The 15,984-nt window shown below is 50.7% G+C and overlaps 1 pseudogene across 1 annotated transcript; it reads left to right on the forward strand.

The window, feature by feature from the left end:
• The first annotated feature begins 13,896 nt into the window (after positions 1–13,896).
• LOC144164072 (uncharacterized) lies at positions 13,897–15,417 on the forward strand (annotated as a pseudogene). The gene is made up of 5 exons (XR_013321034.1): positions 13,897–14,006; positions 14,085–14,135; positions 14,234–14,293; positions 14,577–14,645; positions 14,710–15,417. The product of XR_013321034.1 is annotated as an uncharacterized LOC144164072 (transcript).
• Positions 15,418–15,984: the final 567 nt, after the last annotated feature.

Consider the following 15,984-nt stretch of genomic DNA (forward strand, 5'->3'; position numbering starts at 1 on the left):
AATAGATCAATTCAACTAGGCTCAACCAAGTATCAGGCAAGCTGGGGACCTTTAACGTCTGCCTGCATTTTCTACACGAGGTTGGCTCTAGTGTTGCCTCTTCCTTTACCTCGTGAAAAAAAAACATGGAAAAATTTTGAACACCAAAGCTCCGTGCACCTAAGCAACCGTCTTCGTCCGGCCAACAATTCATCTCTACCCACGCTTCGCAAGCAAAACGCCGTGTAACGGCTACTATTTGGCAGGTCTGCGCTACAGGTGCCTTATCATTCCCAGTCGTCTGAGGGGGCTTGACTATCGCGTTGCCACGAAAAAGTCGGCTCTTTTTTCTACAATGATGCTTGATAAACAAACGTTGACGCTGAAGCCGGAAATTTTAAAAACTGAAGTCAATGCGGCACGTAGTGGTCAAAGCCCCGTACTAATGGCCATAAGCCGGAAAGCTTGACATGGTACAGCGCTTGTTGCCTTTGCATACGCTAAACGCAAAACTTTTTACATCCCCCTGCGTAAACACCGCGAGGGAAGTTTTAGTAGAGAGTCTCATCAGTTTTTCGTAGCGACAGGATTCGCCACTAGGCGGCCGAGCAGTGAGAACGCAATTCCACATCGCTCCATTCAATGTCTCTTTTTTGACGTTTCTGCCCCTGCAAATCGGATGACAACCTCACAAGTCTTGACAGTAACGTTCTCACAGGAACCAGCGCAGCGAGTTTTCCGACCTCTCCAGCGATTTTCACGTTTGAGAGAAAAGATTTTCTACCGGCCACGCCGCTCAGCGAAGCCTAAAACCTAGAACTAGGGCGACTACAGCTGGTCCTCACGGGGTCGGCCTGCTCCTCGCCGCTGCGCAAGTGCGCATGCCCTGCACGTGCTCACACCGCCAACGTGCTCTCACCACCAACGTGCCACTCTCAAGGAAACAGCGTAGCAGACGACACTCACACAGCAGATAGTCCCCTGCGCGTGCGCGTACTCTCGTCTGTTTCACTGCTGAACATAGTGATAAGGCGCTGACATGCCGATAGGTCGTCGCCCCCGCTGTATTTTAACTTTGGGAGGCTGTACTTCAGGACCAAGCCAAGCTCCCTCACCATGCCAGAGACCAGGTTCGTCTCCATTATCGGTCCAACTTTATTTAAAAATGTAAGAAACAGCGCAAAGGACACGACGTAGAGTAGAACACAAACACGCGGCGCTGACTAACAACCAAGTTTTATTTCTTGCAGGCAGCTTATATACACGTCTACAAAGCAATGGAAAGGGAAAAGAGAAATTACAGATAGCAAGGGAGGAGAAAATTACACAAGTTATTGTCACATGGCCATCGATAAGTAAGGCCCAGTTATACATTTGAACGATACGCGATTTCGCTTTCATACAGAAGCACGGAAGGTTTGCTTACACATTTATCGCCCCTCTGACTAATGCAAAATGCTTGAAAAATTTCCCATGTGCGTTTGTTTGCATATTTTCGAATAACACAACCCTGATCAAATTTTGTTTGGCACTTACACTGGCGACAGTGCGCAGCTAGGTGACCACCGACGTTCGATTTTAGTGAATTTGCATGCTCCTGGAGCCGTAGATTAATACATCTTCCCGCCTGACCCACATAGCTTCGTTTGCCATCCCGAGGATTTCGTAAACGACATTCTGACGGCAGCCTACATACTTCGTTCTGTGGTTAATTTTACATGGTTTGTGCTTTCTGCCTACCTTATTCACCATCGCACAGAGCTTGCTTAGTTTGTTGATTGATTTATTGATTGATTGTAAGGTTTAACGCGCCGACGCAACCCAGGCGATGAGGCGCGCCGTAGTGGAGGGCTCCGGATGAATTTTGACCACCTGGGGATCTTTAACGTGCGCCGAAATCTCGTACACACGGGCGTTTTTGCTTTTCGCCTCCATCAGAAAAGCGGCCGCCACGGCCGGGAATCGAACCCGCGACCTCGTGCTCAGCAGCGCAACGGCTTAGGCACTGAGCCACCGCGGCGGGTTTGCTTAGTTTGTTGGGCGCGGACATAAGAAATTTTGCGCCCCCTCTTTCGGCAATCTTAACTTTGTGCGATACCTGATGCACGTAAGGAATGACGGTTGTACGGCGTTTTGCGTGCTCATTCTCTTTGTTAAGTAACGCCTTGTTCTGTTTTTGTTTCCGGAGATCCCGTAACAGGGATTCAGCGATGCTGGATAAAAACGGAGGCTGATTACCCGCGGCTTCCAGTCTGCCCATTTGGGCGTCAAAACTTTGTTGGGCTGAGTGCTCGCACGACCTGGTTAATGCCGATTTCAAACACGAAGTGGCCATCCCTCTTTTGACTATCTTTGAGTGGGCCGAAGTGAAAGGCAAGAGAGCCTTTTGCGAGCGGGGTGCAAAACGCCAGCATACATGCTCAGTCCTGAACTTGATTGTGAGGTCTAAAAAACGTAAAACATTGTCATCGGGTAGTTCAATCGTTAAGTTCAGGCACTTTAGTTCTTGCTGAAACACCTCAAAAATTAGATCAACGGAATATTTTTCCTGGTGTTCATCAGTCAACAGATACAAAACAAGATAGTCGTCCACGTACCAGTACACTTCAGTCGTGTTTGTCGGCTTTAAAGCGGCCGTCAGGCTTCTGTCATAGCGAGTAAAACCATATCACTTAAAATTGGGGTGAGAGATGAAGCTATGCAGATACCCTCCTTCTGAATGAACATGTTCCCTTCGTGACTGATGAGGGTGGCGCTGAGGCAGTGGGACAGAAGTTCCATAAAACTGTCTGTGAAAACCCCCCACGCGTTCTGAAATCTAACTGCGCCATACCGGTCTATACATGCGCTGACCTCTTCACATACTAACTTCTGTAGCAACGAGTAATAGAGGTCCTTCACGTCCACTGAGAAACCACTCCTATCTTTTGGACGTACAATCAAAAGAAACTCATCTACAAGGTGAGGCTTCCTGACAAGGCAAGGGTCATCGACTTCGATGGTTGAGAGCGACTTTTGCAAGAAGGTGCTCAAGTGGCGTTGCCATGTCCCCCTTTCTGACACGATGACTCGGAAGGGGCATTCGTCCTTGTGGGTTTTTGCCGAGAAGACAGAGGGTGTCCCCTTCAGTCTTCCTTACGGAGGCTGCCATCTTGGTGAGACCAGCTCCTACACACAACTTGATGGCTCGAGACTTGATCTTCCCAGGATTAGCATCGGTGACTGGCTTGAAGTTTCCTGCAATTGCCTTTTCTGCTTTTTCGTTGTATACGTCACTGGAAGCCAGCACAAATCCACCTTCCTTGTCGGACTGTAGGAGGCGAAGGTCCGCTTCGCGTAGCAGTGGACCTTTATTGTTGTGAGCACCCCCAATGAAAACCGAGCCCAACGCTTCCCGGCGCTCCCTGCCTTGAACTGGAAAGGCACTGTGTTCGCGCTTGCTAACCACATCCCCCCACCAACCGCCAGAGCGGTTGGCGCCCTATTCACAGTGCCTCCCGAGGAGAACGCCAACACCATCCTTCAAAGCATCATACAGTACAATCCTTCGCTACGCATCATCGACGCCAAAAGATTTCATGGCTCCACGATAGTGCAGGTCCTATTTCAAGGTACCATCGTGCCGTATTGGATCCGTTACCGAGCCGCAACCATGAGATGCTACCCCTTTAAGGGAAAGCAAGAGGCCTGCTACGCCTGTTGGCGGCCTGGACACCGCAAGGTTGTCTGCCCACACCCACCCGCCACCGACCGCTGCACCACCTGCGGCACCACATCTCCTCAACCCAACCACCCCTGCACCCCGTTCTGCATCTTATGCGGGGCGGCCCACCTCACTGGAGCGGCTGGTTGTCGCAATCGCTTCCAGCACCGGCGGAAGACTAGCACACCTGCCGTGTCTCGACAGCACCTGGATGCCCTTTCACCCCATGGACACTCACTGAAGTCGACCACTCTGCCTGGCCACCACCTGCACCACACTTGCGCCACAACACAAGCTAACGTCACCCATGTCGGCCCTCCTTCCTACAGCCAAGTGGCCCAAGAACTTCCCCGACGACCACACGTTGGTCACCAAGCGCAGGTGAGCCCCCGAGCCTCCCAGTGACCCCAACCTCTCCTCCCACAAGCTGTAACACCTTACACAGCACCACCTATGATCACGCCATTCGTGAAATGAAGCTTCTGCGCGAAACAGTCATTCGCCTCACCAAGACAACGCCCGCTTAGTGCAGGAAAACCAAACGCTGCGCCAACGCCTTACCACCTCCCCCGCCATCCCCGCCACCCCCTCTGCAGCGCCCTCGCCTACTCAGTCATCCACTCCACCTATTCACGCCCAACCGCCCTCCTCCCCCCGCACCTGAAACGCACAGCGGAAAGCGATACTCAGCCAGCCTCTACGGACGCCCCCCTTACTCCGCACGAACTCCGCGCTGAATATCAATCTATATTCACGTCTCTTCAGGGCCAGTTGACGACACTACAACTGTCCACACAAGCAAAAGCTACAATGGATGCGCTCCTTTGCTCAGAACCCATCTCCCTCCACGAACCTAAGTCCTGCCCCCATACCCATAGATGCCGACAATGACCTCTAAAGCCGTTATAGCCTGGCAATGGAACTGCCGCAGCTTCAAGACCAAGCGGGCATCGCTTCAAGTTTTCATCACCACACTGTCTCACACGGCTACAGTCATTGCACTTCAAGAGACGGGCCCTGATGTCAAAATGTTAAATTATAAAGCTTACCGACACTTCGATTTTCCTCAGCTGGCAACTCTAATGCACCGCAACTAAAGTGTAGAGCAGCGCAGCCTGCCTTTCGACATTCCACACATATTCACGACCATCCTACCCAAACGTATAGGACACAGGCAACTTAACGTACTTAAGTTCTACAGCTCTCCCCGAAACACGCAACACACATTCCATGATATCTTCCAATCGTCTCTCCAGCACGCAGGCCACCAACGCCTCCTCATTTATGGGCGATTTTAATGCCCCGCATATTGCGTGGGGCTACTCCTGCACAACTCGTAAAGGGCGCCTGGTGTGGGAGGCGATCCAACAACTCCACCTCACCACTTACAACGATCCCGACCTCGCCACAAGCATAGGAAACAGTGTACAGCGTGACACAGCCCCCCATATTACTTGCTCACATCGTCTCGGTCCTGCCACTTGGCACCCTCTTCCACATACCTTGGGCAGCGACCAATTCATCACCGAGTTGCACACCACGATACACATCTCTTCACACGAGCACCAACAGTCAACATATCACTCCCCCTGACCATGACAAAGTCACTGACCTCGAGCAGTGGGTCGCCAACCTGCTGCAAGCTAAACATCAACACGAAAAACACGTAGGCCCGAAAATACCCTCCGCCTAGGTGGACTCCAAAATCATGCAACTATGGGAGGCTTACAGTAGCCTCGAGCGACGGTGGCGCGAACACAAGCACCGCCGAGCCCTGCGCAGCCGACTCAAACTCCTCCGCACTGAAATTACACGACACGCCGAATACCTTACGCGGGCCTACTGGCACCAACTCTGCGACAAAATCCGGGGTACCCTCAACATGCGTAGCACCTGGGCTCTATTACGACACCTGCTTGACCCTTCCAAATTCAAATCCAGCTTATCCTTACGGATCACACAGCTTCTCCACAAGCAAGATGGCACCAAACAAGATATCATATCCCGCCTTAAAGCCCTATACATACCGACCTCTAATTCCTCCGAGCCACCCATTGCACGCTACGCCGGAGCTCCCAACCCCACTCTCGATGCTGAAATTTCTAGCGAGGAAATTATACATGCCATACGTTCCCCGCGCCGCGAAACCGCACCAGGAGCGGACGCCATCACTAACAAGCTACTCCGACATCTTGACGATACTTGTATTGATCATATCACCACTTTGTTTAACTATACCACTGGGAGCACGGCACTCTTCCCAGCTCGTGGAAACACGAAAACGTCTCTCTAATTCCTAAACCCAACAAAACTCTTGCACTTGAACATCTCCGCCCTATTTCGCTCACTTCCTGCCTAGGCAAACTCTTAGAGCATGTCATCAACACCCGCCTTACTGCCTACCTTGAAGAGAATCAGCTACTCCCACCCAATATGACTGGTTTTCCTCCTGGCCTTTCGACCCAGGATGCCATGCTCCAGATTCACGCTGGCATGCTCGTCCAGCCACCTAAATCCGACAACGCCGCCATCCTCGCACTTTATCTACATAAAGCTTTCGATCATGTCTCCAACCACGCCATCCTTGACTCTGTCAGCCGCCACAATCTTGGAAGTCGCACACAGACCTACATAACAAACTTCCTTTCTAACCGCACCGCTACACCGCACCTCGGCTCACTCCTTTCCACAACTTTCCCTATGCCCTCTCGCGGCACGCCCGAGGGCGCCGGCCTTTCTCCGCTCCTCTTTGACATAGCTATGACGCCTCTCGTTCGCGCACTTGAACACACCCAAAACGTCCGATCTGTGATCTATGCGGACGACATCACACTATGGGTGCCCAGCGGTAGTGATGCAATGATCGAAGAGACCCTCAATCAAGGAGCCTCTATCGTACTCCAGCATGCCCAAGCTGCAGGTCTCTCCTGCCCTGTCCCCAATCAGGATTACTTATATTACCTCACCGGAGATCCCGGTCCACCTCCCTACACGGTGCAGCTGAATCCATCCAGGTCTCGCTCGATGGCACCATTATTCCCCATGTCTCACAAGTCCGCATCCTTGGCGTTATCATACACTCAACTTGCAGCAGCACACACACCATCACCCAGCTTCGCACTTACACCACACAGGTCAGTGGCCTCATTAAACGCATAACGAGCCGTAAATCTGAGCGCCTTGGCCTCCTTCATAGCTTCCTCATGTCTCGCTTCTGCTACCACCATAGGCGGGCGCACAGGGGGGGGGGGGGAGTGCAGGGGGGGCCGCCGCCCCCACTAATAATGTGGAGGGGGACGCCAAATTTGCCCCATGTCTTAACTCAATCGAACCTGTCCCGTAGGGTTACGACCACGCGTGTGTTTTCACGATCATGGCAGCCGAAGCAGCGTCATGTTGCCTTCCAGACGCTATTTACTTTCAGCCCCGGAAGGGCGAGGACCAAAAGCAGGTCGCTGTGAGAAACACGTTACCATTTAATTTTCAAATTTGCAGCTACAGCCGAGCTTGTCCTCCTGCTACTTTTCCTGGCAAATAACGTGCTTAGTATTGAGCAAAATAGCTGTGTAAAAAGAGTTTCAGAACAAACAATATTACCTTCTTAAATTCTTACGAATTTCAAAAGGCTAGCGTTTGAGCGGTACGGACGGGAACCACGTTGCGGTTTACAAAAGACAGATGTGTCATATGTGTCTGTGCTTTAGGGAGAATGAAAGTTCTTTCGGAAGCGCGTTGTGAAATTGATGCCGCATCCGCCATGGGACCTGCTCCCTTTGCCGATGTTACACATGAAAGTTATTACTTTTGCCCAGAAATATTTTGTAGGCGTTGCAATTCCATTTCATTTAAATAAAAATGTTATAACAATTCCTCATCTTTCCACTGCGTTCTGACCGTTAGGCCTTCAGTGGGATGAGGTCGGGAGTTCCAGAGGGGTGGGGGGCGCTCAGGTAAGACCTCGCCCCCCCCCTAATCGAGAACACTCAGGACGCCTATGGCTAGCACCTACCGTAGGCCACCCTCACCCAGAAGCAGTCCTTGGACGCTCTTTTAAGACGTGCCTATCGTGCAGCGCTTCTCTTGCCTACACACGCTCCTATCGAACGACTTCTAGCCTTGTCTGCCCAACACGGTGACACAGCTACGCACACCGCACTGCCCAAATCACTCGCCTATCCCAAACGCCCACCGGCAGCTGCATTCTTGAACGAGCGCATCTCTACCCACCCATTCTACTCGATCCTATGCATGGCTAACATCCCTATCTCAATCCGCAACAGCATCCACATCAAACCCCTTCCTCGCAATATGAATCCCACCTTCCACATTGGTGGCCGTTTAGCCCGTGCCCGGGATCATCTCAAACGCTACCCCCCTTCCCCGAACGTCCTATATGTAGACGCAGCTGAGTATCCGAGCAAGATCGCTATTGCCATTGCGGTCATAGGAGCACCTGGCGCCGACCCGCAAGCTTCAGCCACGGTGCTCACCTCGACTTCAGTTACCGCGGGGGAGGCGGCAATTGCCCTCGCTCTTACCCAAACACCTACCCCTCTTATTATTTTGTCGGATTCGCTACCCGCCATCCGAAATTACCTCAAGGGCACCATTTCATCACTGGCCCTTCATATTCTTCGCACTCGACCTCCTCTTGCACCCGTGACGGTACTGTGGACCCCTGCCCACACCGGCATAGGTGGTAATCAGGCTGCCCACCACCAAGCCAAAGCTTTGACACACCGGGCAGGCGCTTCTTTTACACCTAAACACGGCGTTGCCGAGATGTCCCATTCGGTACTGCTCACATACCGGGACATCACCCAACATTACCGCCTCCTTCGCGATGATGATGATGATTGATGGTGATGATTTCTATTGGTTTCCCCTTTGTATCGGACAACTCCCCCCTCCCCAACCCTCCCTCACAGCCGAGGCTGCCCACATGTGGCGCCTTCTTCAGACGCACTCGTTTCCTCACCGCACTCTATTAGTGCACACGCACCCTCACCTCTGTTCCTCTCCCAACTGTCCCTTGTGTGACGCATTGGACACGCTTTATCACTCGCTCTGCGAATGTCCGCGCGACCCTTTCCCCCCTCTGGGAACAGGCTCTGGGGTGCTCGGACCGCGACCGCCAAGAACTGGTCACCGGTCGGGCCCTCGACGTCGCGGCGGCCCTATGGACCACTGCCACTCCCTTACCCTAAAACAAGGAGTTCCAACGAAGTGGATTCTCTCTCTCTCTCTCTCTCTCGTAGCGACACGCTAATGCTTACGGCGCCATCTGTCGAACGTTTTGCGTAATGACTCACCGGCTGATCTGGTAGCGGAGTGTCGGAGTGCCTGGGCTTTTTACGACTATTGTAACAAGTGCAAACAAACGATTTCCCGACAGTATTGAATGCGACGCGTCCATAATATTACCTGAGTACGTTCCCTAATGAAAACGTTGAAGCCCCGTCGCACTTCTCTCTTGCAATCGCACAGAACGTTCTGAACCGAATGCCCGGGTTTGACGCATACCTTTTATTCTACTTCAAAACAATCTAGACATGAGTTTCGAACGAACACAACGTCACGACATGCGTTGCAATTCCGAACCGCGATTGAAAGGCGATCGGTTGCCCCCTCCTGCCGGTCGTAAATTCGGTACTCACCTCTCGCGGTTTGCGGGAACGAAACGCAAGGGAAGCCGAGAAGGCTAGCCACGCGCATTGCACACACCCGATGCCAGGTTGAGTCCTACGTCGCTCGGTAAAGATAATCCCGAGCATGGGAAGCACTGTGCAACCGCATGAGCACAAACGTCGCATTTCATCGCGAACGCGTCCACAATAAACACACCGCTTCGGTCGCTGGCCTGGCTACAAAACTGCGTTCGAACAGACAGCGATGTCACGACGATACAGAGCTGCGCGAAGGCGACGTACTACGCGCTCGACGTATTTAACCCTGAAGTGCCCATAAGGTTTCTATTGAAGATAAATGAGTGAATTCTTCCTGAAACACTATTTATTAGGCTGTGAACACAACTACAACCGAGAAAACCCCTGCAGTTTCAAGGAACAAGAAATACTGCTATGGTAATATTCTTCCTTGCGGGCGTTTAAGGGTTTCCTATAGGCTCCGGACAGCGCCCACAGGGCGACACGTACACCGCGACACCCAGCGCCCCCTTCGGCAGATATGCGCAACACTGGGTCGGTCCCCGCAAGCAGGTACGCTGCTGGCTCGGGGCCGCTCTTCTTTTTGCAGCGCGGATTAAGCATATTAGTCGCACCTTTTGGGCTCTAAACGAAGTAAGAGATTGTAGTGAAGTAATCCTGTCACATAGTGCATGGGAATGGAGAAGGATTTATTCGGTTGAACTCGCGTATAAGAAGGCATATAAAGGCCGCATAGGAGTGATGCCCAGAAGAGAAACGCTTGTACAGCCTGCCTGCGGGGCAAAACCTTCCTTAAGATCAGCATGTTTCGCTTCAAAAGAAAACGTAATTTATATTGTTCAATTCACAAAACAGGAGGCTTTGTCTGCAAATATTTCAGACGTTGCGCGATGTTCCCGCGCGGGATATTCCATCCATGCGAGTGCACTTGCATGCGACTGCAGAACTACTAACCGGACCACATGGGAGTTACATATAGGTCTTTGATCCGAATGTGATGCTCCATACATGTAACAGTATGGAATTCACGTTTGTTGAGGTATAGCGAATGTGCGGGCGTTAATAAGTGCCCGCTTCACCGAGGAACCTTTGGGCTTCCAGTTGTAGCGCAGTGCGTTAGTTGCATACATGTAAACACGCCCCCAAAAAAGAAACTCTTCACGAGAAGGCTATCATAGGAAATTCCTTTGGGCAGGGGTGGGATGGGGCAGGGTTAAGCAGAACATCTAATAGGCGTATCAGAATAAATTACGGAATATTCATATTCGGGTATTTTTGTCTCTCCACGCCAACGGGTTCGGCAGGAGACCTCCGTAGTAAGGAATAGTAGCGCTTTTATTACCGTCAACACCTTTACAACAAGTCACGGGAGAAAAATGTAGTTCCCTGAGTACACTCCTCACTGGTCCAGAGTGACCGCAATCACAACGGATGGGATAAATAAAATTTGTCCTCCTCCTGTTACTCCCAGAACGCAAGTTTTTTTTTCTGTGTACATATTGTTCCAACTTTTATTGCGGCACGTCTTAGCTCTATTTTTCTTTGCTTTAAAGTGGCTTAGACAACAATTTTATTGTTTCTTTTGCAAGAATAGGCGGTGATTTTATGCTATCGAAAAGCTCGCGAAACATTTCGACACATTAACGTCTGTAAGTGTCCGCGCCCAATATGTGGTTTTATGTATAAGTACCTGGAATATTAGATGAAGCAGAGTAGAACGGCTGGGTGATAAAACTACAATGCTATAACTGTGCTTGGGGGCCCTCTTTGTTACGAAATTTAAAGCGCACTTATTGACTGCCTGCTAACCAGCCTACTAACAAGCTGATCGTACACCACGACAGCATGTAATACGCTCGATTAATGTGGGCCTTTCAAGATTCAGTAACCATGCTCGGTATCTGCGAAAAAAACAGAGAAGAAGAATCCGCGGGAGAATGCAAAGCCCTGAACACATGCTTCCCAGTTGTGCTAGCCTACGGCTCGGCAGCGAGGCGACAGCATTTTATCAGTGCCCCGTTTTATTTGGAGGCTTCCCCAGACTATATAATATTTTGCATGACTTTGTTGCACTACGTAGTACATACACGCGCAAATAACGTTATAACAAACGTTTTTGCAAAGTTGCGTTCACTGGCGCTGAAGGCTGTCGGCGCGGCGCGACCGACCCTGAGTTGCGCGTGTCTGTCACGGCTGGCGCTGCGCTCGCGCGGCAAACTTCGCTGTCCGGCGCCTATACTTTATAGGAAACTTCGGGAAGCCAGAGCAGCGCAGAGCGAACCTGCATGTTGTGCAAGTTATCTTGGACCGATTGTGGCTTTTTGCCCATGAACAATATCTGAACCGCACGTAGGGCGCTGCCGCCTGTGAGAAAAGGGGCGTGGCTTATGAAAACACATCTTGATCATCCTAAGAATAAAAGAATAAAGGCATGGATCTTTTTATCTCCTGCATTCTGCAAGCTTTTAATCTTCGCTTGCATCGCAAACAGGTTTCCTTGCTTCGCAAAATGGTTACTTGCTCTACAAAACTTTTCACTCTATCACAAAACAATGCGTCAATAAGTCAAAAATCAAGGGTCTGCGTGTAATACGCGGTAGGCTTTGTCACGACTCAGCCCGTCGCTTGGCTTCGTCTCATCACTCCTCGGCTGTGCGGCGAAGCCACTACGTGCGCCTTCCAAACACGCTCCACCATAACGGTGACCCATGTTTTCACGCCTCGACAAAACCCGGGTCAGACGCTTCGCTTTCCGCGCGTTTCAAACTTCGACGGTTGCCGGCCCGGCGAGGCATGTCTCAGCGCGCTTCAAGGACACAGAGTCCCCGCGATCGCAGCGGAGTCCTGCTCTGTCCCCTCTCTCGGACTCAACGTGCTCCGATGCTACCGACTGCTCACGAACTCTGGAAAGAGCGTTGTGTGTGTCTGTGACCTTCGTAGCGTGTGCACAAATCTAGAGGGAATGCTGTTTTGACCGTGGCGCTTTTGGGTATAAATACGAGCCGCCCACGCGCTGTAGATCCATTCCTGTTTGAGCAGTGAATCCCTGCTGTCGCTCTGCTCGAGTCCTGTACTGTTACCTCGCCCGTCGGGGCATTGTTCTTTGCCCTCGGCTCACCTCTCGGTATGAAGTAAACTGTTACGTTAGCATACAGCTTCTGGACTTATTCACGGCTGCAACAGAGGCTGGCCGCTCGCTTTACACCACGCTACCACACGCATGTCGGAGGCGACGGAGCTCTGCTTGGGTCGGCCCACTCGGTCGCAACAGCTTCAATAAAGCTCGTGGCTGTAAACAAAACTTCGCGAAGATTTTTTCTGCTGAAGGGAGTGTATGTACTAGCGGTCATAATTACATTCATGTTCTTCAAAACATTGTCCCTGCTCGCATTCGCGTTTGACACGCTGGCGATGTCTGCAATGCTATCAATTTCTGCATCTTTTGAATGGGTAAACACAGCTGATGCCTCATCAACGTGATCTTCCACTATCTGTTTACTGGTCTACATCGTCAGGAAAGGAATAAAAAGGTTATAAACCTCTTCTGCCGTCAGATGCCGAGCCATACAAAACAAAAAAGAAGGTAGTGCAAAAATATTCAGATGCGCTGAAAGCTCGTAGGTAAATATGTTCCCATGCGGAAGATTTGATCCAATCCTTACTCATGGTACATAAAAGCAAGAAGTGGGCTCAAAAACACGCTAGTACGGTAGCTAAGACATCAACTTATGATATCAATAGTATTTACTTACTTTGACCGTATCGGATTACTTAGTAATACATATCTCGTAGCCCTTATGGTTCTCAATGTGCGCAAGTCAAGACTGACAGAAAATTGCGGCATATGATCGCAAGACCTGCAGCGGCAGCTAGTGGAATGAAGAACGATTTTTTCCTGTCGTCGTAGGAAGGCATCACGCTAGATGGCGCCACAATACTGTGAGGGAATATGCAACCCAGCGGGCTAGAGAGGAATTTGAATGAAGTGGGAATTAGCTTCCCTGCAGGAAGCTAATTCCGGCAGGGAAGCTTGGGAAGGAGCAAGGAACTTGGTCCATCGGAAGCAAATTACTGTCCACATTAAAGCGGAACCCTGGATGGTTGTCGCGCTACTTGCCGCCGTGTGGGAAACGCAAGCGGCCTCGCGTACGCACGCTATTTTGCTGAAATACCGTCCGCTCCCATTCCGTGCGATAAACGCAGAGTCGGCTAGAGTACGCCGCATGCGCAGTGCGAACGACGCACAAAAAGTTGGCGAACTGTTCGCATACGGCTGCGTAAGTTATTCTAATGGCGAATTCCATTGGGCGAACAGGAGCAAGTGCAGCGAGCAGCCAGAGCAGCACACAGGAGTAACGGGGACGTGTGCTTTCGTTCCGCGAATGAAACATTCGCGCTGCTCCGGGAGCAGAGAAAAGAGAGAGAGGGCGTGATGTCAAGGGTCATGTGACCAAACTTTTCCCGCGCTTGCTCCACGGAGCATTTCGCGCGCTCTCGTCCGCACGCAGTTATTCCGCGCCAGTTTCGCCACCCTGTTCTGTGGTTTCGCCAGATACGTGCCTTTGGTTTTGTGTTTGCCTTCCTCATGGCGATGAATGATGAAGCCGAGCGGATGTTCATCTCCATGATAAAGGGGTCACCACTACGCGCTACACCAGGTAAGCATTGTGTCTCGCAAAAATTAGCTGCGAGCGATAACAGCGTCAATCTAACGGCTTTGTTTGTGCTCACTACAGTCGTTATCGATGCCTTGGCCGCGCGGGAGAGCATTGACGAGAATCCCCACGGTAAGCGCCAATAACTAACAAGCAGAGGCCATATTTCGCAATACTTTTTGCCAGTTTTTTTTTTTTTTTAATTTCTCGTGCTGAATGGCCCATTTCAGGTAGCGGGAGCGTCGCGGTGTGTGAGAAAACGACGGACGAGGACGGAACACGTAATTTGCGTATGTATACGTCACGGGGCCGCACTTTTGTGCTGTACTGTCGAACTTTCTTCTGCCGTTTATCGTCACTTCTACTGGTTGACGCTTTGAAATTATTTGTATGCCTGTTTGAGTTTACAAAACAAACCTCTTTATGTTTGCGTTCAGCTAGGGCTGACGACATGCTACATTCATCGCACCAGGAGACGTTTACTTCGCGAACAGAACACCATAATCATTTCACGTCGCACAGAATAGGAACCTCGGCAGATTTTTTACACTCGCACTTATTTTTCACGTGCAGAAACCACCACTTCAAACGCCGGCGAGATGGGAACGGGCCCAGCGCCACAAGGGAAAAGAGGTGGCGGAGGTGAGCTTCTACCGCTGCAGTGCCCGACACATGTGCTTTAAAGCTAGCCTTATTTCTATTTCAGCTCCTGAGTGGACACCAGGGGAAACTAAACTCCTATTAGACTATTACTATAAATACTTCCCTCAAGTTGGCCCTTTCAAAAAGTTTAAGAACAAGAAGATGCTTTTTAAACAGGTTTCCCAGGATCTGGCTGATGTGCTTGGATGCAGCAAAACGCCACAGCAATGTGAAAATCGCGTAAAAACGGTAAGGAGGCAAAAGAGAAAAGCGTGCGATAATAACAACAAGTCCGGCGCTCAACCTTCCCCGTCCCATTCGACGATGAAATGCGAAAAATTGAAAGCATTGATGACAGCCTCGAGCCCGAAGTCCAAAGGGACTCTTATGGAGCGACGTACAAGGCAACTTCATCAAATTCCGACAGCTCATCTGATGTACCCTCAACTTCACCTGATATCTCCAGTACTCCGGCGAGCGGTTCAGACAGTGGGCAAAGCACAAAAGGGCCAGCAGATGCCAAGAAAAGGGAACTTCGTGCTAGTACCAGTCGTATGCAGCAGATGCAAGATTTTTTTGACCAAATGCGAGCTATTAGTGCAGAGCGAGCGGCTCGCAGGGAAGAGCTGGAAAAAGAAAAGGAGAAGAGGCGCGCCGAGCGGCGAGCTGAGCGCATTCAAGAACGCCAGGAGCGCCGCAAGATGCACGAAGACAAACTTCAGCTCATCCGCGAGGCCCTGGGGTTCAAGCAATAAAGAGGTGCACTTTGGAGGAACATGTTTTCATGACTGTTTATTTCATACTCAACAATAATGTCCCTGAACATTGGCAAAATCAGACGCTGCTTAAGCGTTGCATTTAATGTTTGAGCAGTATGCTTCCATTAAGACAGATTTTGTGGCTGCCTCCTCTTTAGCCCCATCTTGGATTTCAGTTTTTCTCTCTTAACATCAGCAAGTGCCCGTAAGAGGCTCTCTTCTCTGGATGTTCCGCTGTAGACTCTGGCTGCACTAGGGTTCGGATCATTAGCAGCCTGAGAGTTCACATGCATGTCTGGAACTAGACCATCAGGTGAGTCACCGTTGTCAATGCAGATGTTGTGGAGGACACAACATGCGAGAATAAATTTCGTCATGTTGTCTACTGTCGTGAGGTCCACACGCTGTAGCTGCCGAAACCTACCCTTTAACTCCCCAAACGCATTTTCAATTAGCACTCGGGTAGATGAAAGTTTGGCATTAAATGCCTTGTCAGAGGCATCGAGGCTTCCATAGTCTCGAATGGGAGTCATCAGAAACTAGCGAGATGGGTACGCTGCGTCCCCAAGAATGTGGTATTT

Source organism: Haemaphysalis longicornis, unplaced genomic scaffold (genome assembly GCF_048455015.1).
Source record: "Haemaphysalis longicornis isolate Haplotype H1 unplaced genomic scaffold, Haemaphysalis longicornis Haplotype H1 scaffold_13, whole genome shotgun sequence".
Classification (NCBI taxonomy): Eukaryota; Metazoa; Arthropoda; class Arachnida; order Ixodida; family Ixodidae; genus Haemaphysalis; species Haemaphysalis longicornis.